The sequence below is a fragment of the Dipodomys spectabilis genome, unplaced genomic scaffold, assembly GCF_019054845.1.
Source record: "Dipodomys spectabilis isolate Male_0828 unplaced genomic scaffold, ASM1905484v1 ptg000159l, whole genome shotgun sequence".
NCBI classification, from domain to species: domain Eukaryota; kingdom Metazoa; phylum Chordata; class Mammalia; order Rodentia; family Heteromyidae; genus Dipodomys; species Dipodomys spectabilis.
Window position 1 is genome coordinate 3,273,127 of NW_024870836.1, and position 24,943 is coordinate 3,298,069.

Sequence of the window (24,943 nt, forward strand, 5' to 3'; positions counted from 1 at the left end):
AATTTTGGAGATGAAATATTCTAAAATTTGGCATTAAAATTGTAAGAAAGGAAAATGATACAGTTCAACTCCATAAAAGTGTAAAACAATTTAGTCTGTGAAAGCTCATATACAAATAGTGAATAGTGGGAGCAGGTGGTTCATGTATCTCATCCTAGCTACTTCAGAGGCTGTGATTTGAGTATTGCAGTTTGAAGCCAGCCCACAAAATAAAGTTCCTGAGAATCTTATCTCTGATTGATCAGCCAAAAATGTCAGATGTGAGGCATGACTGAAATGGTAAATTATTAACAAATTGTAACAAATCTCAGGGACGCTGAGTTCAAGCCTCAAGACGATACATACATGTACAAAAGTAATAATAGTAATACTATGATGATGATGATGAAGGGTACCCATAGTCAAGGATAAAATATTTGCAACTCCTAGACCTGAAGAATGCCTCAAATCTAGACTCTACATATAACTCTTAAAAACCTAATGTTAAAAAGAACATAAATTAGAAACAAGCAAAATACATCTTGTGAAACATATGCACAAGAAAATCATCATCAGTCCTCAAGTAAATGCATACTGAAACTAAAATGACATCATAAAACATGTACGAGTATTACTTCACATAATACAATAATGACCATTATAAATGGTGTCAAGAAACACAGAAACTGGATGTTCGCAGGAATGTCAAATGGGAAAGCCACTTCTGAAAATATTTTGACAGGTCCCTAGAATAGAAATATGCAACCACCCACAGAATAGTACAGGAATTGAGCTCTTTAGGCTTTGTCTCATAAAAATAAAATGTAACATTCACCCAAAGGCCAAAACACAGAGGATTATAGAAGCATTATTTCCTCTAGTCTAAGAAATGGAAATCAATTCAGGCTTTCTTCAGGTGAATGGGAAACGAATTGTGCTACATTCTCTAATAACAGAACCAAAAGGCAATTAGAGTGAACACAATACCATATTAAGACATACAATAACTGGGAATAATCTACCATAGATTTGAAGGCAATCTTAAAAACTTAATTATTGCATGATGTAGAAGTTAGAGAAAAAATGTGTTGGTTGGCAGGATGAAACAGGTTTGGGATGGGAAAAAGAGAAGTAGTGGGTTTAAGTATAAAAGGGAAACATGATACAGACTTATTTTTGGTAAAGTAATGTACCTGTAAATATTGTATATTCATATAGAGTTGATAAAATTATATTGGAATTAATATATGCACAAAGTAATTAAAGTAACTAAAGTTTGCATAAGGTACTTGTTAAATATTGTCCTACTTCTGATGAATACTAGTAATATTTAAATAAGTTGGAAAAAGTTTTCAAGTGGTTTATCTGTGTTTTTACATCTTAAAGATCCATACTAACCTCAATAGAATTTAATGATATCTAGAAAACAGAAGGCAATATTGAATGTTTGCATTGAAAACTAGTTTGAGTTCAAGCTTGAGATGCAGTATACCTTGCTAATTAGAAGATTTGGAAGACTGATATCAGGGGAAATTTTGACAAAAAAAAATCGTGAGTAACTACAAAAATAAAGAAAGGTAGATATAGTGTAATTTTCCTGATATTTTTTTTGTGGAAGCCATAGGTAAGAGATCATTGCTCAAGGGAGGCTTGGCCTGAAAAATATTCTAAAATGGTTAGAGCCTTAGTAACTTCAAGCACCATATTGCCAAAGAAAAAAAGAAGAAAACAAAAAAGTTTTATGTCATTGGATACAAGAATTGAAAGTATTTTTTTTTACTGTTTTAGTATTCAGGCCTCTCTAATATAAAAACATTTATTTCAAGTAATTATTGTATTACCACTATTTATTAACTTATTATTTGACCTTCTTGGAGATTGAATCCATGGCTTTTTATATATTAGTCTAGTTCTACAACTGAGCTGTACCCCAGCTCTCTTGTACAGTTTTGTAAATTGTCTATGAATTCTTCAATAGTTAGCTATTCTACTTTCCATCTTATCTTTTCTCTCCCACATTTTCCCCTATGTATTTTAGTTTATGTGTTGAAAACTTTCCTCAATTTTATCTTCTAAACTTAGAATTTTGCTTTTGAGTTTATAGATAAGGTGGTTATTTTTATGACATCTTTAAAAATTATATACAGATATATGTATTTCATATATATGATTGATTCTTAGAGTTCATTGCAATAAGCAGCATTTATCTGGTCAGATACATATAGCTATTGAGCCATTGTGATCCTATCCTAAGAATAGCTTTCCTTGTTCTTGCCATGTGAATGCTTAGAGTGCTGTTAATCATATCCAAGTGTAATTATTTGTCTTTTACAATCTATTGGATTATTTTGTAGATTTATGGACATATCTTCTTATTAGAAATGAGGAAAACTATGCAGCATATATTTAATTGGATCTAGCTTATTTCACTTAATACCATTTTTCCCCAGTCTTTGCATTTCTTCAGGCATGGAATAATGCCATTCTTTCCAGTGGAAGCACAGAATTACATCAATATAACAGAATTGAAGACCCAGAAATGAATCCACTCCTATAGGCACATAATATTTGATAATGGAGCCAGGAACACAGGATGGAAGAAAAACAGCCTTCAAAAAATTGTGCTGGTATAATTGGCTGTACACAGAAAACTGAAATTAGATCCTTATATATCCCCCTGCACCAGAATTGATTCCAAATGGATCAAAGACCTCAATGTAAGTCCAGATGCCTTAGGAATCTTACAGTTAGGGGAAACATGAGGGCTCCTTGGCACAGGTTAAAACTTCCAAAGTAAGTCTGGAAAACATTTGTCAGACTCAAAAGCCATGAGAAAAAGAGATAGTGTAACACAGATTTCTTAGGTAGCAAACTTACAGACGAGAGCCTCAGCCAATGCTAAACCCTTCCTCCCTTTTCTAACTAGGTTATTTATAGTGGGTTTACATGACTATAAGGGTTTTCTAGTAGGGATTAGTAAGAAAACAACTAATGCTAAGACAGAGATAGTATGTGAAATGTGTTGTAGCTGGAGAAAAGGAGGGATTAAGGCTGGGGTTCTAGTTCAAAGCCTTGGCTTGGTGCTAGCTAAGTAAGGTATAGCTGCACCAGGGAAGGTGGGTAAAACAGGAGTGGTTATAAACAAAATCACTGGTCTGAAGCCTCAAAATAAGGACACTAGTCTGTGTGGACCAAACAGTCTCTAACATGAGGTTTTTATCTCAGTTAACCAGCACGATTTTAGATTTTTGCAGAGTGGGATGTGCATAGTCACAGGCAATGTCTCCTATGTCAGGTAATCCAATCTACTCTATCACATGTTACCCAATAGCCAGGTTTCATACAAATGACTACTATGTGATTGTACAAATGTGATTGCGACTTTTCCCTCTCACGAATCAAAACTATCAAATGATTTCTGTCTTCCAGGTGTTTACATATTTCTCATGATCTTTTCTACCATTTTGTCTTCATTATTGATATTCATAGTACTTTTTGTTGTTGCCTTGTGTGTATATGCCATTTTTAAGGGCTTGAACTCCATGTTTAATGGTCTCTCGTAATTTTTACTCATGGTGGATGACACTCTATCCTTGAGCCGCATCCTCACCTTCTGCTTCTTGCTTGATAATTGGAGATAATTTTTCACATTTTTGTCTGTTTGGACTGACATTGAACTAAAATTATCAGGTCTCAGCCTCCTGAGTTCTAGGATTGTACACATGAATGGCTAACACCAGTCTTTGCTTTACTATTATTTTAATTATGTGATAAAGGAAAGTAGAAGTATATTTGTGTTAAGGGTGCAATTTTAAAATAAAAGTTTGAATCAACTTGATATAATATAACTTATCACTTTTAGCAGTTAAATCAATGAATATTACATATTCCCACAGAAATTTAATTGAAAACAAAAGGCATAACTGTTTTCTTAAAGCAATTAATGGAACCATGAATTACTTTCACTTTACAATTCATGTTTTATATAACTTTAATTAGCAGACTTCCATGAGTAAAAGTAAATATATTAATTGTATACCACAAGAAGGAAAGTGATTACAGTTAAGGACAGATATATCATTACAGCCAGAAGATACGTTTTTGAGCATTCTCACTAAAAGGAATGTTACATGCAGAAAAATTGGATATGATGTATTTTATCATTACACAACATATATATGAATGGGATTGCTACTCAATAATTTATAAGTAATTATGTAGGTAGGACCCTTGTCGGTTGTATGGCTAGTGAAGATCTTCTCCCAATCCGTATGCTTTCTGTTGATCTTGCCAGCTATGTCCTTTGCCAGGCAGAAGCTCTGCAATTACATGCAATTCCATTTGTACAACCTTCTTTGATTTGTTCTGTTTCTGGGTCTCTATTAAGGAAATTTTGGCCTGTGCCAAGGAGACCTAGGATTTCTTCTATTCCATCCTGTAATGTTTTCAGAACGTCTGCTTTGAATCCGAGGTCTTTGATTCATTTGGAGTTGATTCTGGTGCAGGATGATATATAAGGATCTAGCTTTAGTTTTCTACAAGTAGTTAACTAATTTTGCCAGCAGCATTTACTGAAGAGGCTGTCTTCTTCCATTCTATTTTTTAGCTGCCTTACCGAAGATTAGATGGCTATAGGTCTTTAGATTCATTTCTGGGTTTTCAATTCTTTTCCATTGGTCCTGGGATCTCTTCTTGTGCCAGTACCAAGCTGTTTTGATTGCTATGGCTTTCTAGTAGAGTTTGAAATTTGTTATTGATATTTCTCCAGCACTGTTCTTTCAGTTAAGGATCATTTTTGCTATTCGGGGTCTTTTATTATTCCATATGAATTTTTGTACTACCATTCCTATTTCCTTGAAGGATGAGGTTGGACTATTGATAGGTATATCACATTGAATTTGTAGATAGCCTTGGGAAGTATTGACATTTCCAGGATTTTGATCTTTCCAATCCAGTAGCATTGGAGTTATTGCCACTTTCTTAGTTCTGTTTTGGTTTCCTTTTTCATGTTTTTAAAGTTTTCATCTTAGAGGTCCTTCACTTTTTGGTTAATTCCTAGGTATTTTATTTTTTTGTGAGACTATTCTGAATGGAGTTGCTTTCCTGATTTCAGCTACACTTTTCTCATTGTTGGCATACAGAAAAGCTATTTATTTTTGATGGTTAATTTTATCCCCTGCTACTTTGCCAAAGTTTTGAATCACCTTGAGTAAATTGGGAGTGAAGTCTGTGGGATTCTTTAAATTCAAGATCAAGTCATCTGCAAAGAGGGAGAGTTTTACTTCTTCTTTCCCTATTTTCATCGCCTTTATGTTTACATCTTGTCTTACTGCTGTAGCTAAGCATTCTAATACTACATTTAAGAGCAGTGGGGAGATTGGATATCCTTATCTCCTTCCTGAGTTTAGAGGAAATTGCTTTAGTTTTTCACCATTGAGTATAATATTGACTGTAGGTTTGACATATACAACCTTGATTGTATTGAGGACGGTTCCATGGATTCATAATTTTTCCAGAACATTCATCATAAAGGCATGTTGGATCTTGTCAAATGCTTTTTCTGCATCGATTGAGATAACCATGTGGTTCTTATCCTTGCTCTTGTTAATGTGATGAATTATGTTAATTGATTTGCATATATTGAACCAGCTTTGCATCCCTGAAATGAATCCTGTTTGATAGTGGTGTATGATTTTTGATTGAATTGGTGAAGTCGATAGGGCAAAATTCTGTTGAGAAGTTTTGCATCAATATTCATCAAAGATATTGGTCTATAGTTCCCTTTATTTAATGAGTCCCTGCCTGGTTTTGGGATGAAGGTAATTATAGCTTCATAGAATGAATTTGGTAGTGAATTTTCTCTTTCAATTTCATTGAAGATTTAAAGGAGTATTGGTGTAAGTTCTGCTTTGAAAGCCTTGTACAATTCTGCTCTAAAACAATCTGGTCCTGGGCTTTTCTTAGATGGGAGGTTACTTATTGCTGTTTCTATTTCATTGCTTGATATGGGCCTGTTAAGATGGTTTAACTCATCTAGATTTAGTTTCTGCATGTTGATATTTGCTAGGAAGAGGTCCATTTCTTCCAGGTTCTCAAACTTATTAGCATAAAGTTTTGAGAAGTATTCCCTTATAATGTTCTGAATCTTGGTTGTTTCTGTGGTGATGTTTGCATTCTCTTCTCTGAGTTTATTTATTTGGGTGTGCCCTCTTCTTTTTCTGATAAGAATTGCTAAGATTCTGTGAATTTTGTTAATTTTTTCGAAGAACAAACTCTTTGTTTTGTTCATTCTTTTTATGGTTTTTCTATTCTAATTCATTCAATTTTAATTATTTCTTTCTGTCTACTGGATTGTGGTTTATCTTGCTGCTCTTTTTCAAGGAGGCTCAGCTGTCTCATTAAATTGTTAGATCTCACCTAATTTGTTGATAGAGGAACTCAGAGCTATAAACTTGCCTCAGAGTACTGCCTTTGCTGTGTCCCAGAGGAGCTGGTAGTTTGTGTGATCATCTTTGTTGAATATCATGAACACTTGAATTTCATTTCTAATCTCTTCCATGACCAACTGGTGGTTTAACAGTGTGCTGTTCAGCCTCCATGTGTTACTGGACTTTCTTTGATGGCTTTTGCTGTTGAGTTCTAATATTATTCCATTGTGGTCTGAGAGAATGCAAGGTACAACTTCAATGTTTCTAAATTTGGACAAGTTTGCTTTGTGACCTAAAATGTAGTCTATTTTGGAATATGTTCCATGTGCTGCTGAGAAATACGTGTATTATGATGTTGCTGGGTAAAATATTTGGTAAATGTCTGTTAAATCTAGTTGATCTATACAGTTGTTTAGGTCTGTGGTTTCTCTATTGAGTTTTTGCCAAGTGGATATGGTGTGTTAAAATCCCCAACAATTAATATCTGTGGATTTATATGAGATTTGAGAGAAAATAGTCTTCCCTGGACAAATTTGTGTGCTTCGTTGCTTGGCGAATAGAGATTTAGAATTGCAATATCATCCTGAAGGAGAGATCCCTTAATAAGTATGTAGCGACCTTCTTTATCTTTTCTAACTAATTTTAATTTAAAGTCCATTTCAACTGATATTATTATTGCAAATTTTGCCTGTTTATGGGGGCCATTTTCTTGGTAGATTTTGTTCCAGCCTTTTACTTTCAAAATGTGTTTGTTTTTATGGGAAAGTTGTGACTCCTGAAGGCAGCAGAATGAATGATCTTGGTTTTTAATCCAAATTGAGTCTATGTATTTTAATTGGATATTTAAGCCCTTTAAAGTTAAGAGATAGGACGGAGAGATATTTGGGTATTCCTGCCATTTTATCCACCTTTTTGGGGGCTGGGCAACTGAGTTCTTCCTATCGTTCTTGGATTCTCAGTTTGTGTGCACTTTCTTGGCCTTTGTTGTGGTCTTGTTGGTTTTCTATGTGTAGGACATCTTTAAGTATCTTTTTAGGGCTGTTTTGGTAGAGATATATTGTTTCAATTTGTCTTTGCTATGGAAGGTTTTTATTTGACCTTTGGTTTTGAAGGAGGGTTTAGCTGGGTACAGTATTCTTGGTTGATACTTGTTTGTCTTTAGGGCATGGCATACATCATTCCAGGCGTTTCTTGCTTTAATTGTCTCTGCTGAGAAATCTTAGGTGATTCTAATTGGTTTCCCTTTATAGGTGATTGATCTTTTCTCTTTGACAGCTTTCAGGATCTTTTCCTTGGTCTGAATTGATCCTATGCAGATTATAATGAGACATTGTGATGTCCTGTTGTGGTCTGGTCTATTTAGGGTTCTAAAAGCTTCTTGTATCTGAATAGGCCTATCTTTTTGTATGTTTGGGAAGTTCTCTGCTAGGATCCTGTTAAACAAATTGCCTAGATCATTAACTTCTGTCTCTAGGTTCTCCTCTACACCCATTATCCTCAGATTAGGCCATCCGATGGTGTCTTTCAAGTGTTGAATAGATTTTTCACATTTCTTGGATTTGTCTTGGATGGTTGTATGTTCATTCTCTAAAATATCTAGGCTGTCTTCAGTCCCCGAGATTCCATCTTCTGCATGGTCCAACCTACTGTCAAGACTTTCTACTTTTTTTTTAAACTTATTTTCATTCTAATTGGTCGGCTTTGATGGCTTCAAATTCTTTGTTGGTACTTTGTTCTAGATCTTGTAAGAACTTCCTTATTTCCTTAATTTGGTGTTCTGTGTTTATTCTCAAATCACTTAGCTGATTGGTTATGGTTTCCTTGTACTGCCATTCCTTCTGTTGTGCTCCATTCAGCATTCCCTTTGTAGTCTCCCTGATTTCTTTCCACTATCTGGTTATGGATTCCATGAATGCCTCCATTGATCTTTGTCTATTCTCAGTTCAAGTATTTCACTTTGATTTGCTTCCTCACGTTCATGCAATTTATCTAGTTCTCTTTGAGTGTTCTCTGCCTGCTCACACCATCCATTCCTGACTATGTTCTCTTTGTCTTTTCTCAGCCAGTTCATGCACTTCCTATCTTTTTGACTGATCTCAACCTGCTCATGCAATTCCTTTCTTTCTCTTTGAGTGTTCTCAATCTGCTCATGAAATTCCCGTATCAATCTGAATAGCTTCTTCACGTTCATGAGACTACTGTATTGATCTTTGGTTTGCCTCCTCTCTCTCCCTATCATGCTCACACTGAGACCTGTGCAGCTTTTCACTTTTTTCATTTACACTATCTATCTATAGCATTTGTAGAGCTTTTGGGGAACTCTCCTCTGCATTATTCATTATGATTTCTGTCCCCTGATTGTCATTAGTGGGAGTTGAGATCCCCAGACTTGCCATTTTTCTTGTGTTTTTCTGGCTTGTTCTGCCCATTTGGGATGAGAATAACACCAGTTTTTTGGTGGAACACTATTTTAAGGTTAGCATCAACCAAAGCCCATAATTCCACAATCAAAAATCTGCAAATACAATCTAGTTCAAGAGATACAATCTATTCAACATCACACAACCATGTCTTAATGGCCTAAGAACAAGAAAGGAGAATTTGGCAAACAGAAATTATTATGTTTAGGAAGAATGTGGGGTAAAATAGGCTTAGAGGAATGTGGGAAGGTGAGGGAGAGTGGAATTAACCAAGTACTAATCTCAGAGAGGGAAATATATTGGACAGAATGATAGCAGAAAGAGAAAATAGAAAAAAGAAAAAGTAAAAAAGAATAAGAAGAAGAAAGAAGAAAAATAAAAAAGACAAGAAAAAAAGGAAAAACAAAAATTAAAAATTAAACACTGAAACCCTTAAAAACTGCAAGTTTGAAGATGTAATATCCAGAGAAGAATGGGGATTGGATGAGACGAGGGGAGGGATAGAAAGGAGACATGAAACACTAGAAAAATAAAAATGTTTAAAATATTATGTGGGTATAAGTAGGTAATACTGTTATTAAGGAATTGAAGTCTAAGAGGTTTTGAATTGAATAATAAATTTCTGGTTTAAGTGTGTACACGTTGGGGGATAAGATCTAATAATCGACGATGGGTATATCTGAGGATGAGCAGAACAGCAATTAAGTCATGCAGAAAAGGACAAAAGAGAAGAAGTGAAAAGAATGAGAAAAGAAAGAAAGAGAAAAAAGGATCAATTGGTTAGTAGAGATAATAAAAAAGCACACATAGATATATACCTAAAATAAAAGTTATATGAGGAAGAAAAGAAAAAATAATAGAAAACAAAAATTTAAAAAAAGAATTAAAAGTTAAATATAAAAAAATTAAAAATAAGGTACAAAAAAAGAAAGTTCTTTGATTTTTATTTTTTTGGGGGGGAATGGGAAGATTCTGTATCTCCCTTGTGTCCATAAACAGTCTCGTGGTGGAGAGTCTGATCTTCTTGTGGTGTTTGGTTTTCCTGTGGCTTGATTGGTTACTTAAGTCAGTTTGTTTGTGCAAGCAGAATAATGTTCTGCTTCACCTAGGATTTTTTGATCCTCCTGCCAGCCTACTTCAGTGGGAGGGAGAACTGTTTTGAGGTTCACAAAAGAGGGAGTTGGCTGTTTCCTCTAGTTTGGAGATGCTGTGATAAGGCTAGGTTCTGGGTTGAGTTGAGGCCTTTCAGCAAACAGTAGCTTTTCCCTGAGGGGCTAGCTTCTGAGACACTCACAAAGGCCAGCCAGGAGCCATTCTCAGGGTTTATGTTTACTGAATTTCAGTTGATTGTCTAGGCTGCTGTAGGGACTGGCAGTCTCTGGCTCAGTTTACCCAGTGAAGAAAACCACTCCTGGGGGCGAATTTTGCTCTGCCTTTGCTGGGTGAGTTTTCCCTGTTGAGCCCTGTTGAGTTGAGCCTGACAGGTCTGGGCAGATTCCTGTGACATACTAAATGACCCTTTTGTTATCTTCCAAAGCCTGAGTTGGAGATAGCAGCTCAGCCGGGCATTTGTCAATATCAAAAACTGGAGATCTCTGGTAGATGGGGGTGGATGGGTGGCCTTCCCTCCTCTCTTCCCTGACAAGGAGTGAGGATGTCAGGCTTCTACTCATGCTGCCGGAGTGTTGGTTCCTGGGTCATCTCTGGTCTGCGATCTGCAGGATGAAGATATCTGCTCCTTGTCAGTTCTTGCTGGTGTTGAGTAGAATGCGTCGGCCTGCTATGTCTGGCGCCTTTGTCCCGGAGTCTCTGTGTTGCAGGTATGGCAGCTATGGCCGCCTCTGCCGCCGCCACCACTTCAGCCATGGCTGCAGGCAAGTGCTCAGATCTGTCTCCTTGCCTGGATTTTCCTTCTCTGGCCAAACTCTCTGTATTGAGATGCCAGACTTGGTGTATTTCTCTAGCCTAGGACTGTCCACTGGAACACTAAAACTGCTTTCTATGCGAGAGCTTGTCCTCTGCAATCTTCCTGCCACTCTGTTTTAGGAATCTTCCTTGGCTTTCTAACGTTAACCCTTCTACCCTAAAATTGATATGCCCTCCAACCTTGTCAGAGGTTTCATCTCATTGGAGCAGAAAAGTATAAGCCATAATCATTGTTTGGAACAACTGTAACACTTTACATATATTTCACTTAATTTAAGAACCAAAACATTGAAGTCATATTAATAGCAAATGTCTTCTGAGCTTATCAGTCTCTTAATAGATGGTAATCTTTAATGATACATCTATTTTTTTCTTCCTAACATCTTATATCTTAGGAAAATCTTTTTGGGTAACCCTGTGTTTCCTGATTAAAAGACTGGAACAAAGGCAATAATGAAAATACCTAAGGAAAATACTTCAAAACAATTAAAAAAGAAATCACAGTCACTCCTGTTTTCACCAGTTCGAACAAGAATATACCTTAATGTATCACGTTTTTGTTGCATTCAAATAGCAATAATTAAAAAAATTAAAAGAGCAATAATTAAACGTTAGCAGTGAAGAAGGGAACAGAAAACTTTATTTGAAGACACCTTGACTTTGAAGAATTCAATATAAGTATAATGGATTTATTTTGTTTTTCTATGTAGTTGCCAAAATAATAGCTAACAACACCCAAAGGCAGGAAAACACCTAAGCCAAAGCAGTAAACTTTTGGCTATAAAACAATTGTGAGCGTCTTATATTTTCAAAGTCAGGCTTGCAAAGAGGAAAGTGTATTTGCTTTGGTATGAACAATAAAAAATATGAAAATCTTGTATTAATGTTTTACTTATCTTGACTAGGACTTCTCAGGTTGGAGAAGAGAAAAAGTATGAAAAAGTTCAAGATTGACTATTCCCCAAGATCATTCTTATTTATCAACTATAGTGATGGAAGTAACGTGGGTTACTCTTAGTATCATGTTTGTTTACATTTTGAAGCACTATTTTTTCTGGGTTATAAACTGCAAACCCTTGAGTACTAATAAAGGGTCATTTCCTACGAGAGGATTGTTGTTGGGTAAACAAACAAAATATCAAAAACTTAGCAGAGAGGAAACTATTTTCTAGCTATACCACAATTTGTAGGTGTAGATTTTGTTTTTCATTGTTCCAGGGGACCCACTTTTGTTATCTTCTTTTTCAACATCTAGTGCTCCTATAATATCATACACCATCCTGGGATGACTATATCTTTACTGGATTCTCTAATTTCTGTTGGAAAGTTAGGAAGGATAGAAAATTGAGTTTCTGTTTCCATTTTACCTTAATTTTTATTGCTTTAGAAAATGTAACTCAAAATGATATAAATTATCTTTATAATATAAGGAGACAGATTCGATTTCCATAATCATACCCTAGCCTTGTACATAGCTTTGGAACTTAGTGTTCCCTAAATGTGAAAATAAAGATAGGGAGCTTTTTATTTAAATATTATTTACAATTTCGAGTCTTCCTTTATGTAAGGCCCTTAGTGGTATGTACATATCACACATGTGCACAAAGCCAGTAGCAAAATTTTCTTATTCTCAGAAACTAGGAAATGTAGTAATGTGGTGTCCCTGTAGTTGCATCAGGAAAAGGTTGTAGTTGAATTAGTTTACTAAACCAAATCTGCTGTAAAAAATTTCTACAAGTTAATTGGCTTGAATAATCCGTATTTATCATTTTACAGTTCTAAAGGACAGAAATCCAAAAGAAGTCTCACTAGATTAAATTTGAGCCAACTACAAAGTTAAAATATTTTTCAAATGATTTAGTGGAAAGGGCATTTACTTCCTGTTCTACTTTTCAGAAATTCAGAATCTGGGTTGTCGTCTTTTCCTTTATCTTCTATCTTTACATCTTTCTGATGGTACTTACCTAATCATTTCCCTTTTCAACTACAGCTGGGATTTTTAAGTACCCATTTGTGTTACTTTCCCCATCTGATAATTATTCAAATTTGTGTTCCTTGGGTAATGAAAGGTGATTATTTTACATATATCTATATATATCTATATAGATATATGTATAAAGAAAAATCTACATTTGATGGATTAGGTATGTGGAGAAAACAGATATATTGGGAAGGTTTTGGTTTTAGAATGAGTGTAGTATTCTTTCTACTATAAGCTGTTTTCCTTTCATTAATTTTGAATAACATGTTTTCTCAATGAAATATAACTAGAAAAAATTTAGTCCCTGAAAGCAATTAATCCTGATTAAAATATTGTCAAGTACTAGAAATACTAAATGCCAGAGAGCAGCTCCTGAAGCAGTTCTGGCACTATCACTTTTTATACATTCTGCTTACAATCTTCACTTTTCAAGACCATTTGATTATTATTATTTTGGAATTATGGTAAATATTTATTTGACTGCTATTTTTAAAGAATGCACCACCCAATACTGGTTCTCTTTTTCTCACATTTTTCGGTCTAATCTATTTCTGAAAGAAACACAGCTATTTGAATCACATGAACTGCTTATTGAAATTGAATTGGAGTGGAGAGGAAAAGAAGAATAAAGATGTCTCTGTGGATATGTCACATTAAAAAAGTATCTAAAAGCTAATTTAATGCCTCCCAAAAGCAAACAACAAATTACTATTTATTTTAAAATTATTTTTAAAAATTTAAAAAAATATCATTTATTTAAAAAACTATATGTTAAAAAATTAGTCAAGGCAAATGGTTTATTAGATATTTTAGAGTCATGTTCAGATTCTATGATGGAAGCCAGAAAGGGAAAATAAAATCATGTTTTTATTCTTCCTCTTGCCACTCTGATATACTTCATATATTTCTGAAAGAATGAAATTCTGCCTTTGCTTGATATCCACAATGTATCATTCTTCCTTTATAAATAGGAGAATTTGGTGAAAGGATGAGAATTCACAGTAGAAAAAGTAGAAGAGGAAAAGAGGAGAAATCTAGATATTTTGTTCTTCCTTATCTCAATCACAAGGTCTGGATAATGATTGTGGATATTAGATACAGTGCTCTAGAGTGATTAAACACATTTATAGAAAAAGTTAGCCCCACAAGTGATCAAGTAAAGAATGCTTATTTATTAAAAAATGTAATAACATCAAACAGAAAGTGTTCTCTATTTGTTTAGTACATGTTTAGTATTTGTTAAATTCTGGTATGCTATATTCAACTATCATAAAGGTATACAAGAATGGTAAGAAACTAGTATTTTATTATCATATTCTAATATTAGCTTAATTCTTACTGTTTTTGAGTTTTGCCACAATTTCACAAGCTATATTCTCCCAGTATATAAGTTGAAAGAAGATTCCCTCTCTATATATTCTATTTTTATAGCTACGAGAAAAGAAGTTAACTCTTAGACACAGACAATGGGATAGAAATCTTCCCCTAGTAATATCCTTTGAACATTTGTGGTTCATTTTTGTAAGCTGAAGTAAGTCACATGACCCATCTTGACATTGCAGAGTAGAGGTAAATCTCACCTATTGGAAGCTGATGCAGGAAAGAGTAATATGTCAAGATATGCAAAACTTGGGATAAAGAGGGAAAAGAAGAGAACTATAGTAAAATCAATCATACTTGCAATCATCACATGTCTCTGCAGGAAGGAAACTATTATGTACCTTTGTTTCTAAAACTACTGAGATCTTCAAATCATGTCTTTTATGCTTGGATATTACTGGAATTAGAGAAAATTTTGATACTGAGACAGCATAAAATCTCAAAGAAAGCTGGAGTAATCATTCAATACTACCTTTTGTTCTGCAAAGAAAAGAAACCATTTTATATACAATAATTTATACTTTCTTACCTAGAATCTTTTTTTTCCAGAAATGGTTTTTGTTAATATATGTGACTATCCACCAGAATAAATGTCTTCATTTATCTGCATCTTGTGCAGACAATATAGTCAATTAGATGGAAGTGGGAGTTCAACAATAGCACTTTTTAAAAATGGAAAATATGTGGACAGGGAGCCAATATACATATTTTTCCACCATCACTTTCCACAACCTCCTTCTTTCTTCCTTCCTAGGAAACACATCAAATCTATAAAAAGCTTAGATATTTGGCTCTTGACCTGGAAAATGGAAACAGAATGTTATGGATGTCGGAGATAATGGCCAATAGTGTTTTACATAATAATGTCACATGCAACAACCCTATGAGTCCTGCAGGTCTTAATACTACCTCTTTAGTGATGTGATATTAATGTCAGCCTTACTGGACTTAGTATTGTTTTACACTTCCTTTTCTACCACCTGGCCTAAATTATAATACATATTAATGGAATGAAATGTAATGCCATCTTAAGAAAGTTCCATTTAAACAAGACTCAGAGTCCATTTAAACAAAACTCAGAGTCCAGCCTCTGAGTTCAAGCCCCAGAACCAGCACAAACTAAACAAACAAGCAAACAAAAAAAAACACATATTTCTTTGCGGCCATCCTTAAAGCACTGGTTTGAAAACAGGCTCCTTTTGCTGATCAGACTCACTGGATACTGCTCTTTGGAATCCTTATTGCTATGGGGAACTCAGGACCAGATTAAAGTTTTGGATAACTGACTCCTTCAACAAGAGAATCATGTCAAGATTGAAATATCCATGTATAAGGCACTTTAAAATCTCCATTTCTTTGTTTCTTTGTAGTAGAACACTTTTAAAACAATGCTATTTCCTTTTTTTCTATACTGGCCTTCAAATGGCGTATTGTTTCCTTTTGTAATACTCTAAACTAGAAGTTTACAGACAATTTTTATATGAGTACAGACAATTTTTATATGAGTAAATAACACACTCGAAAAAATTCAGGGACAGAGTTTCCTTAAAGCCTTGGATTCTGTTCTTGTACAGTAAAAACGACAGCACAAATTAACTTGAACTTTGTCATTTCTCTGTTCAATTCTTGTCTTGGAATCAATTTCCACTTGCAGTAACAGTTCCTTCCACTTGCTTCAAGTAACAATCTATGGTGCTGCTCCAGGTAAAGTGAACATTTTGTGGCTTCATTGAAATAGCATAAGTACATCTTTGTTCATGAGGTACCACGTGTTTCAGAGACAACTTAGTAATGAGAAAATATGGAATTTGCATGCCTTATATAACATTATCCATGTACATGTGGCCCTATAAGATGTTAACTGAAATGGACCCCAAGATAGGACACAAGTTGTTTTTTTTTTTCCTTGCTATTGTTTTTAATGTATCTAACATGTACTATGTGATATTTTTTTGTTTCTCTTCTATTTTCTTCCTCCATGGTATAAATCCAGTTTTTACTGTATATGATGTTAATGACTTGCATATACTTTTTTCTAATGTGGGAAGGGGAAGGGAAATAACAAAATGCTGAAACAAGGATACAGCATGACCCAAGCATGACCCATTGTAACAATGAGTTGTACAAGACAATATGTAGAAAACGAATTTTACAACGTGGGAAGGGGAGAAGGAATTTGGGGCAGCGAGGAGGAAAGGGATGACGGGGAAAACCAAAAGAGGAGGTCACAATGCTTAATAGATTATGTGCTCATTAACTTACTTATATAACTAACCCCTCTATACAGAAGTTTTACAATAAAAAACAGGAGGAGGAGTTGTTTTTACTGTATTATATGTCAGTATAATTTGTGGAGGGGAAAGGGGAAAACAATTCGTTTAAATAGGGATACAAATGGACCCATTGAATCAATGAGATGTACAAGATGTTATGTCGAAAACGAACTTTACAACTTTGGTTGGGGGGAAAGCATGGGGGAGGCGAGGGGAGGATGGGAAGGGATGGGAAGGGGAAACAAAGGAGGAGGCTACAATGCTTGATAAGAAATGTACTCATTATCTTACCCATGTAATTGTAACCCCTCTGTACAGTATTTTCATAATAAAAAAAACTATATAAAAAAGAAATTAAAAAAATGTAAAACTTTTATCCTGGATTACATTAAGTTCAAATTTCCTACGTGCCCTGTAAATTAAGACCAATTATAAGTGGGAAGAAGGTTCTCAGAAATATTTTTTTTGTTTGTGTTGTGTATTATTTCCCAAGTGTATGTAAGTTAACAGTTGAAGAAACAATACGAATAATAGAAGAAAAAGAAGTTCTGTGCTTAAGTATAATGGTTCAATAGAGTATAGAAGACTGCAAATAAGACAACTTTGAAACAATAAAGCCAAGGCCAGTATGTAGATTGATGGAGTGATATAGAGAAAACATTACTACTAAGTGGAACATGAAGGATGAAGCCACTGTTTCTTCTACTAGCTCTAAATCATGGCAGATAGTCATGCAAATTTGTAAAAAGTAGAATGGAAGAATAATTCTAGTTCCAAAGCAAGTCAGATTTAATAGCATGGACTTAACTGGAAAAAATGCCGTGTTGAGAGAGCAGGAATTATAGTAGCAATGAACTGGTGGCTAAGATCACATTTCTTTTTTCTTTCTTTTCTTTATTTTTATGTTTGTGGTGCTTGAACTCTGGACCTGGCACTGTCCCTCTACTACTCAGCTCAAAGCTAGCAGTCTACCACTTGAGCCACAGTGCCACTCCCAGTTTTCTGGTGGTAAATTGGACATAAGTGCCTCAGAAACTTTCCTACAGCTTAGACTATACACTCACAAAAATGCATCTAGTTTAAAAGTTGATACTCCTGGAAAGATAAAACCTAAGAATATAAAGGATTATGGGAATTTCATTTTGCATCTAGCCTCAGCAGAACAGTCTTTGGGACACTAGCTATACTTAACCAGCCAAAAGCTGCATTGGAAGAATGGCTCAAGTGATGGAATACTAGTTATGACCAAGATTGCTGAATAAGAGCTTGGGATTTTTTTTCATACATACATACAAGTATGCACATACACACAGAGGAACTTATAGGTGCAAACACACATATGAAACAATTCTCAGAATGTGTACAAAAGTTAGAAAATAATAGAAAATATATCCTGAGTAAGACTAGAAAAAGTGATAATTTTTAATATTAGAAAGTTCCCAAAAAAGCTTGAGAATATTACATAAGTAAGGATCAGAGATTGTAAGAAAGTCAAGTAATCATTATTAAAAGGATTGGATCCATGGAGGAATGAATCTGAGACCCCTGCAGGTGCATCTGAAAATGTTCATATCTTGTGTCAAATGTTAGAACATCTTTGAAAATTGTACATAAACAGTCTGAGCAGTCAGTCTAGTGGATAAGATCATCGGAGAAGTTCAGAATTGCTAGTCTGTTACTCGAGTAAATAAACAAACAAATTATGGCAGGGCAATGTGATACAAGCCTGGAATGCTAGCACTCAGACTAAGACAGGAGGTTAGAGAGTGGAATTACATAGCGATACCTACCCTGGACCAGATAGTGTAGTTTTGTCTCAGTGAAACATACCAAACAAGAAAGGGCTACACAGTTGGAACTTTGGGCTAATTTTGTCATTATATTTTGAGAAGTCAAGTTTCCTATTGAAATGCAACTCATATATAATACTCAGTTGTGTTTTAAATGATCTCTTCATTAGAGAACATTCCTAGATGCAAAACAGCTCATGATTCCCAATCAAAAATTTGAAAAAGTAAGCATCATTCTGTTGGATTCCAAAGAAATGATGAAAGATTACAAAAGCTTAAGCCTGGAGAAATGGCAAAGTTCATCTAATGTAGGACTTTGTATACCTGGCTAAATTAGAAATTAGATTTAAAATAAATATTTTGTTTATAATTTCATATTCTAACAGATACTACAAAATTGTTTTCATGTTGAAGATGTAATTTAGAAATTCACAGACAATTCTGGCATTCTATTTGCCTAGAATATTCTTTCAAGTGAGGTATAATTAGAACTTAGTAGCTAATTCCAACAGTTCATGTATGACATAATAATGTAAATAATCTAGACAGAGTTTCCAACAAATGGATGCTATTAATTTATAAATTTAGAAAAAGAGTAATTTTTTGAGACTTTGGTGTAACATGGTATGAAGGGAGTAACTGTGTGACATCTTTTTTCTTCAACCAACACATAACACTGGAAGAAATTTCCTTAATTATGTAACTCTGTATACAATGAGAAAAAAAGCTAGGTTTGAGGTTTGTTTTTATTTTGTTTTGCTATTTAGTTTGTCCTGGGGCTTGACTTCTGGGTCTGGGCACTGTCCCTGAGCTTGTTTTTGCTCAAAGCTACTGCTCTACTACTTGAACTTCAGTGCCACTTGTGTCTGGCTTTTCCTTAGTAGTTTATTGGAGGTAAGAATCTAAGGAACCTTCCTGCCAGGGTGGGCTTTGAACCTAATCTTCAGATCTTAATATTCAGATATTCAAATTTCCTGAATAGCAATGATCAATACAATAATAATCATATATAATAAAATAAATATAAAATAAAAATAAAAATAAATAATCTTTGCAAGTGTTCTTATCTCAATAATATTACTATGGGAAAATGATGCAGCAAAATTCAGTGTAGTGTTCTTTGCACAATTGCGAGGGCATCACAGCAGAAGTGTACTATTTTTTCACAATAATGTTAAGCTAGTCATGAGGTGAATTTAGAGAATTTTATGGTGCATCATACATGTTGGAAACTTTTGGGTTAGGATAAATTTACGGCATAAAAACTTGGGAATGATTGTCATAGAAACAATAGCTTACTCTGATGAACAAATGTTTACTCTTCTGGAATTAATTATTATAGATAGTTCATAGGTTTATCCTTACCAGAATGTGGGTCTTTTTCCTGTTGACTTTTAAATATGTAACGTCACATTGGAAACTGCATTTATTGCAGAATTAAATAAAATGCAAACAGATACTGTTTTAAATGAATCTGGGATGGCATGTTCAGAATTTGAACATGAGTATTTATTAGTCAAAGGAATTTTGAAGAACACATATATTCCTTCCTCTTAACAATTACTCAGTTTTAAGTTAGGAGTTTCCATAGAATTGAACTGTATTCTGTTTTACTATGAGACATTACTAAAATAATGTGTTTTTCAAAATAATGGCAAGTATATTGTGAAAATAGTGATGATTTCTATATTATTATATTAATATAATATAAACTTTAGCACTATCATTCATGAATTGGGCCTGCTAGGCCCTGAGTTCAGATCCTAGCACTGCCAAAAATTTAATCTTGGAGTAAGAAGCCAAATGTGCCACCAGTTTTCCTTTCATGGGAGAGTCCTGGGTGTCAGACATGATGGAGAACACACCTAGAAATCTAAATGCTCCCTCCATCAATTTTGTTTGTACACTCAAACAACTACTGATGCTTTTGCTGTTGCTATTGATCAATGGGTACTTTTGCTTTCTTTGTTCATGCATTTTTTTTATTATAAAATTGATATACAGAGGGTTTACAGTTACTTAAGTCAACTAAAGTGTACAGTTCATTTTATTTTCTAAGTTTCAAATTTTGAACTTACATATTTTCTTTTGATTCCCTAGGGTAATTCTTTTTTCAAAGTGTTGGATTAGTTAATTTAATTTTGCATGATTTTTATACATGTAAATTATTCAGACACATATATTTTGCTTTTAAAATATTTATCATGTGAATATTTAAAAATTATTTTCTTATTTTTTTATGGTTGGTGAATTTAAATAAATTTATTTTCTTATACTTCTAAACATATTTTTCAGGTAATAAATACTTACTGTATTTTCAAGAAGCACATACTTTATTAAGAAAGGCTTCATTACCTGGTCACTTTTTTGTAAATATTTGTACTTGAATTTAAAAAAAGTTTGAGCTGGGCATGGTGATTTATGGCTTCCATTTTCTAGCTATGGTAGGAAATGCAAATAGGGTTTGTAATTCAGGAGAGCCTGAGAAACTGAGAGCTTATTATAAAAATATCTAGAGTGAAATGATTAGACATATAGCCATCCATAGCGAGATATAGAGCACCTGGTTATTATATTCTAAATCTTGAGTTACAACACCAGTAACATCAATCTTTGTCAAAATAAGGAAATATATTTCAAAATGTTTATTATTTAAAACTTGTTTGCAAAGGTTCTCATGTCTTCTATTTCTTAATTTTCAATTTAGTCTCTAAGAATCCAAGTATATTGTGACTATTTTATTTCTACTAAACTTTTACATAGTAAGAGAAATATTATGATTTCATATATTAACTTACTTTTATTATTTGTGATAATTTCCTCCGTTTAATATGATAATATCAATATTCCAAATGTGCGTATGTAGTATGTGTGTGTGTGTGTTTATGTGGTTTTGGTGTGTGTGTGCTTTGTGTGTACGTTGTAGTGTTTGGGAGATCACACCATTGTTTCACATATGCTAGGCCAATGTTTTAGCACTGAACTATCCTGTCTAGTTTTAATGTAAATAGTGTTTTATTACTTTTAAATTTTCATTCTTAGTATGTTTTTTGAAAATTATATATGATAAAATGTGATCCATATTCTATCCACTATAGCAATTTTTATTATTTTATTGTTATTTAGAATATTTCCACTGCCTCTCCACTTCCAAATCCATCATTTCCACCTGTGGTCCTTATCTCTAAGAATATCACTAACACAGTTGCCAGCCAGACCTATGGAAGCACTTTAGATTTCTTCTTACCCTTCTACTCCCTCCCATTATATATGATGAATGATCAAGATTTTCTGAGTTTCTGTCACTAAGATGATTTCGATGTACTCCTTTTTATTCCCCTGACACCAGCCTGTTTCTTTACTCATCACTGTCACCTAGTCCTAAAACAACCATTTCCAAAGTATGCTTTTTCCCTGTATTCTTTTCATATTGGTCCTCTCCATCACCAAATTACTCTCTTTCTAAGCACACAGAGTGAAGAGCTCAGACATATATTCTAGTATTATTTACTCACTACATTGACTGTTAGTCTTACATTTCTCATTTGTAAATGGATGTAATCTACCAGAAATAATGGAGAATATATTTGTTGACTTCTAGAGCAAGAAAAAAGAAAAGTGAAGAGTCCTTACATTTTCCACCTTACCTTACAAATAAGGAAAGAGTAAAATTCAGTTTGTGTTTGCTATTGATAAAGGTTTTACTTTGCTTCTTTTCTCTCTACATTCTTTTTGCCTTGAGTGTTTACCTATTCTTTCTCTTATTTCTTTGGAAATTAATTATCATATTACTATTACAATCTCTTTACATTGTAACAGTCTATAAAATGCTTTTATTTTTTCCCATCTTCTCTGTCTCTCAGTGCACAGTATTAGGTGGATTAAAAAGAAATGGTTCAGGAAACTTTGATTATTTTCCTCCTTCTCTTCTCTGAAGTCTTTCTGATTTTTGAAACACAATACCAATGACATACAGCTACTATGTGGTCCATCATTCTATTCTATCCCTTCTCATTCTCCTCTGTTGTACAGCTCAAGTCGTTATCACTCAGCTCTATTATGCTATAGTGTTCCTAAATTTTAACTCATTCCTAAATTAAATTTAGCTGTTTCAAGCATTATCTAAAGACAGTTTTTTTCTATATATATATCTGGGGTCTTTTGTTTTCACAAGGTGTAAAATATGAGTGACTATCAAACATCTAGATATCTCTGTAGAAAATTGTTCCACCTACTCAATAAACTCATATGTAAATTCAAGGAATACAGGTCAGCCAGAGAAATTTTTTAAAATCGTATAGCTTGAGCCCTCATACTAGATTTGAATCTTATTACCATGTTTAGTAGTGAAGACAATATAGCTCTGCTATAAGAACAGACACATAGAAGAATGTAACAGATTTATCAAAAATAAATTTTTAGTTTTATGGTCAATAGATTTTGAAAAGGATGCCATTACTTTGTTGGTATAAAGTCACAAATAGTTTCATGCAGAAATAAAAATAAATTTTACCTCTTGGCTCTAAGGTCTATGTCCTTTTAAGGTAACTGCAGATATGTAAGTGGTATTATGTAAATTGTGTAATGTGCTTACAGCTGTATTGAAGAACATACTCAATATATCATTGGAAAACATTGGTTATTGAAAAGCATCTATATGAGAAAGTTTTTTAACTAATCACACTAAGTTGAAAACTACATCTTTGTCCATCAAAATGTGGAAATAAATGATTTTATTTATAAACAAACAATACTACCACGAAAAATGAGTATACAAGAAAGAGACTGCCAGGTGCCTGTGGCTCACAACTGAAATCTTAGCTTCTCAGGAGGCTGAGATTCAAAGACAGCCTAGGCAAGGAAAGCCTGTTACTCTTATCTCGAATGAACCAACAAAAAAATGTGGCGCTGTGGCTCAAGTGGTAGAGTGTTAGCCTTGAGTAGAATTACACAGGGACAATGCCCAGGCTTGATACAAGTCACACAACTGGAAAAAAGTAAGGGTTAATCAAAGTACTTTTCCTATTTTATAATTATGAGAACATTCTTTAGAAAATGAACCCTGATGTACATCAGAATTGGAGTCAGAGCTTAAGGATCAAGTGTAGCACATCCATATGCCCAGTCTCTTAGACTCTACCATTACAACCTGTGTGCTAAAGGGATCTGAAAGGTACAATGTTCAAAGGCTTAATATGCTCCCCAAGCCCTTTGTGATAAGCCGTTGAATTGTATTGTCAATGTCATTACAGTTCTGAACCTAGCATAGCACCAGTAGCTCACACCCATCACCCTAACTCAGGATCACAGTGTGAAGGCAACTAGAGCAGGAAAGTCTACGACACACTGGCTTCTACTTCTAAAAGATCAGATGATCAAGAGCTTCCTGTGTTTCCCTTGGTGATGAGAAGTTACTTGCACTCTAAATGTTCTTAGAGTTCTCAAGCTATAGAAGAAGGAAAGAAAGATCATTGACCCACCCTGGGTTCAAATGAGGTTCTCAGGATCCAAGCCCTAGCACGGTTGGCAGGAAGGAATCCAGTATAACACTGTATTTGAAGGCAGAAAACAGATGCAAAAGCCAGGTTGGGTGAAGACACAAAGGCCTGCAGGATTAGGAGGCACAATGTACACACTCAACAGGGAAGTGAGCTGCAAAACCACTTCATTCATTCCAGGCACAGTCAGCGATGGGGGGAAACCTGAGAAATTTGTTAGAGTTACACCAGGGTCAGGCTTTTCTCAGCCTCTTCAAACAATGACTAATAACCTTCTTCCCTCTGGTGAAGGGAGCCTCAGGCTATCTTTAAGTTACCAATAGAGAGCCAGTTTAGTGAGAGAGAGAGGGGAAGAACAGAGTAGAAAAACCCTGCTCTCTTGTCTTAGGGAATGGGTTTTTGAGTTTCCATCTGTCAGATTTGAAGGCCCTTCTTTTACCTCTGCCAGTCCATTCTCCTTCCTTCATTCTCCACAACATTAATGCAAATCCACAGTCCAAGAAGAGTCAGGGTACTTTTTCTTCTGTCTCCCAGCAGCTGAGTTAGACCCTGTCTCTGCCCTCTTGAATCTGGGGTCTCTGGCTGCCTGAGAAGCGGGAAAGTGATAGTCTTCCTGTGGTTGTGTGAGGGAAATGCTGGTAGCCTGGCAAACTGCAAAAGGCCTCATGACTGGGAATTGTACCAAGCTAGGAAATATGTATTCAATACAATGAGTTTATAACACAGAGACTGCTTTTATTACATTGCATGTTCCAGGACTCCCCTCACTGATCCCAGGGTAGCCAGAGGGTTTCTCTGCATGCCAGGCCTGCTGGAAGAAGTCTCTCTCATTGTCTGGATAGGCAGGCAAAAGGCTTCACTCCTGTATAGCTGTGTAACAGATAACTTTATCTGGGCCAATTAGTGAGGAGGAGTATGGGCGAGCTCTGAAGGTCAGGAGAAAAAGGCCTGTCTTACCCCAAGCTCTCTCTCTTCCCAGTGCAATGTTTTGACAGGAAGCCTTCATTTGTGCCACCTACCATGGCAAGCCATGTTCTGTGCTCTTATCCTGCCTTTATGAGACTATATTCCGGTGTTAAATGCTCAATATTATTCAGGAGTCCTTCTGGGAGACAACTAGGGCACTGAACCTAATCAAATGTTTCAATCACAGCGATAATGGGCCTATGAAAGCTCTCATAGGTTTCCAGAAGCTTGGGAAATCCAAGCACATGTTGGATATCACAAAGTTTCCTTTCATCTAGGGCTGGTGAAGCTCGTCAGGTTTT